Here is a 3,923-nt window from a genome sequence, read left to right as displayed (position 1 = left end):
CAACCCCCCCCCCCCCCCCGCCAGAAAAGAGGACAATGAGGGAACAATTTTGTTCTTTTTAAAAACCCGAGTGCCACTAAATAGCTAGCATTTAGCATATTGCCACTGGAAGGTGAAATTTCCCATTGTGACCTTCCGATGGGATGAATAACTTCCCTTGGGGAACTCAAGGCTGACCACACCACAGGGGTGGCCGTTGGGAACATTCGAGCGTCATCACTGCACAAGCAGTGTTTTAGGTGGTGATTCCTAAAACCTCATTAAAATACCACAGCAGTGTCTTTGCATATTTCCTTCCCTCTTCCTGCTGCTTCTTGAGACACTTCAAGTCTCTGCTGCTCTGACTGACGGCCTCCCGCCGTGTTATTCATTCAGAGGTGTCACCATCCATCATCCCCGGAACAGTTAAAGCGTCAGACCTGTATTGTGACATCCATGAATGAAGCAGGCAGGAGGAGGTTGACTTTTGGGGTTTGGGTTACTTGTTTCTTCTTTTTTTTTCCTTCTTTTTTTTTCTTCTTTTTTTTTCTTCTTTTTTTTTTTCTTCTTTTTTTTTTTCTTCTTTTTTTTTTTCCCCCAAAGGTTGTTCTTTTGGTGGAAGCACATACTCACACTCCACCTTCCGCTGGCTAGAGAAGTGGGAGCGAGCGCAGTGGTATTTCTGGGGGTTTTCGGTGCATGTTGTACGCAGCACGCTGGAGTTTACATAGCCTTATTAAAGAAAATGGCACAGTATACTGCCAGCCTTAAAGAGTGAATTGCAGAGAAAAATCTGATGTAAATACGACAGAACGATTAATTAAAGAGTTACCATGTAGGCAACCTCGCAGCGGTTTTAACAAAAAAAGAGCTTGAAGCTTTGTGGGGTTTTTTTTGTTGTCACTGTAGCTGACATCCATGTACACTAGGTGACAGAAGGCTAATACAGAATTTTAAAATGCCACAGATGCAAGGAAAATTCACCTTCCTCAGTTGCCAGAGTGGTCACCAAGCATTTATAAAAGTTATAAAACTTCTTCAGCCGGAGATAGAAAGAGCTTCTAAAGTCATGGTGGCAGTGCCTTCTTCCTGAACTTCATGTTTATCCAGCTGTAGGGGAGGACTGGCTGTGGAGCTTTGATTGTCCCAGGGTTCAATTTTCAGCCTTGATCTCCGCCTGGGGCTAGCAGCGAGTGGAGAGAGATGGCCTGTCAAGAATATTTCTCCAGGTTGCCCCTGAAAATGTTTTGGAAATGAGCCTTGAAGCACAAGTACAGCACATGTCACCTGCGAAGCACCAGGCATGTTACTGTATGTTAATGTCAGAATTCATTTATGTGACCAGATGGTTATATTTTGGCATGAAATGATTACAGATGTCATCTCCTCCTGTGTGTGCAAGTGCCAAAACCGCTGCAGTTCCAACCCCCTGGTGTCATGTCCCATGAAAACCCGAGGGCAGGAGCGTTCTGATCGGCCCGAGCGGGTACGGGCGCTGTGCGGGCGAGGCGTGCAGCCATGGCGTCTCCAACCCCTATCGGAAACTCGTGTTTTATCCGTGTGTTCTTCAGCTCTTTGATACGGGAGTGAATCACAGCAATTTTCCTTGACTCCCAAAAGCACGTAGGAGCTGAATCACAGTGTTGTGATCCATCTCCGGCCAGAGAAGCTTCTCTAACAAGCGTTACAGCCACGTCAGTGTGTTGCAACACTCATGTCATTAAAAATAGTTTTTCTAAGGTGGAAGGGACCTGCAGATTTTCAAACCTGTCCTCTGCCATTGGAGAGGTCTAGTTCTTAATGCATGTGATAAATAATGCCTTCACTTTCTAGGCTGATCAGCACCTTGGAGTTAGAGGTGAAATGAATCAATGTCTAACGCATCGCAGGACAGGGTGGAGGGACCGGATCATAAATCTTAAGTGGGATTATGTTTATCAAATCTCACTTCCACAGCAGCACTGCCTGGGAAAGAGCCTTGCGCTGAGTGGGTTTCACTGTGGTGTACAAAGAAGGGCTGGGGAGGGCTCTTCAGGGCAGAAGGGTTTGATCTTTATAAGATACTAATAAAATAACATTTTGTTGGGTGTCCTGTGCTCCTGGGGGTGTTTCCCAGCAAAGGGTGAGTGCAGACTTTGTCTGGTACCCACAGCCGGGCATCCTTGTCCTTCCCTTTTACTTACCAACCACAGTGTTTTCTTCTTTTTTTTTTTTTTTTTTTTTTTTTAAAAAAACCAAACATAATGAGACATCTTGGCCGTGCTTCAGGCCTCCTCTGGAGAGCAGCAGAGCTCAGGGGGAAAAGCTGGAAGGGTGCAGTGCCTCTGGATGGGATCTTAACCCTGTCTGCTTGGAATTTGTGATGGGAATTGTGCAGGGGCTGAGGGGCTGTGCCTTTCCTGGGTTTCAAGATATTTGCCTTGTTTGCAGCTGGCTACTAAGCAGAGAAAGCATGGAGAGCAGAGGGAATTCTTCCTGAAGATAAGCAGTTTATTTTAGCAGCGTGTATGGAACATGGGGATTTTGAGCGAGGCAGGATCACAAGGCAGCATCTCAGCCTGTTGGGAATCCGACGCTGCTCCCCGTCCTGGGCAAAGCAGGACACAGGACCCGCTCCCAGCAGTACCCGCTGGCAGAAGGAGCGCTGGGGGACTCCCACAGCTGGGTTTTGTGCAGGAAGCCTCCGCCCTGCAGCAGCTGGGTAGGTTTTGCAGGTTAGCAGCTTATTGATTTCTTGAAATAAGAAAAACCACGCTGGGTTCCCATGCTGGGTTCCCATGCTGGAGCTGCTGGCTCCCGGGGCATCCAGCTCGGGTGATTTATTTCTCGGTGCGTGCCGTCAGAGCTGCTCGGCAGCTTGTTCCCTATGGCTGAACACCTGATGGAAGAACAGTCTGAGCATAATGTCCCAAAGGGAGCAAAGCTCTGGCTCAGTTTCATCTCTTGCAGGTGAATTTTGCAGCCAAAGGCATTCTGCTGAGAAACAGCTACGCTTGGACCTGAGGATGTGCTAATCTTGGGATCTTGGTTGGCCGCAGCACTGTAGGTGTGCGAGGCCAGAGCTTCCTCAACAGAGAGCAGGTTCTTGACCTGATTTGAGCACTGGAAGGGCAGGAAGGTCTTGGACTCGCCTTCCTTCCTGGGGAGGCTGCAGCTCTGCTCTTGTCAAGCTCCTCAGCTGTACAGCCGAGCTGTGATAAATACAGCATTTGCACAAAGAAACTTGTTCTGTGTCCTTAATCAGCACCCGTTTGCTCCGTGAGTCCTCACCGGAGCTGTCTGCAGGAAAAGCCAGCCTGTTGTGGAAAAGCTGGGCTTGTGCGGAGCTATGAGGCTGCCGGAACAGGTACTGAAACATATTTGATGCTGAAGGTGTTGCAGAGAAGATGGGCTGTAACATCTCCGGTGTCCTGCCTCCTGCTTTTCGGGGCGCATGGGACCATGGCTCCTCCAAGCTGTGTCCAAAACTAACGTTCAAACAGAGGCACGTACTTGTGGGGATGCCCAGGGCGTGAAGGTTGTGTTTGCTTTATAAACATGCCAAGGACAGTTGTTTTAAAATGTCTGCGAGGTAAAGACTGCCGCGGAGGGGTTTGGCTGCCCTGAGACCAGCTGTGCTTTAGAGCAAAGCCTGTTTACACAGGCAGCTACGGCCGCAGACCTTCGTTGCCGCTGGGGCGGCTCCTCGGGGGGGGGGAGGTTTGGAAACCTGTGGGCAGGATGATGCTTCCCTCCTGCGCCAGGCTTTGCCGCGCAGTTTCAGTACAGAGTGATGCATAAAGGAAGGAGTCGTTGGGTCTGGTTTTCCCTGTCCAGCGAGACGATGCCCGAGCATCGTGCAGCACGTTGCTCCATCCCTGCTCCTGCCTCCCTCCCGCAGCCCGGCACAATGCGCTGCTGCTGGGTCGATGGTTGGACTCGCTACCTCCACATGTTCCTGAGCC

Source organism: Apaloderma vittatum, unplaced genomic scaffold (genome assembly GCF_000703405.1).
Source record: "Apaloderma vittatum isolate BGI_N311 unplaced genomic scaffold, ASM70340v1 scaffold30932, whole genome shotgun sequence".
Classification (NCBI taxonomy): Eukaryota; Metazoa; Chordata; class Aves; order Trogoniformes; family Trogonidae; genus Apaloderma; species Apaloderma vittatum.
This window is presented reverse-complemented; position numbering follows the sequence as displayed.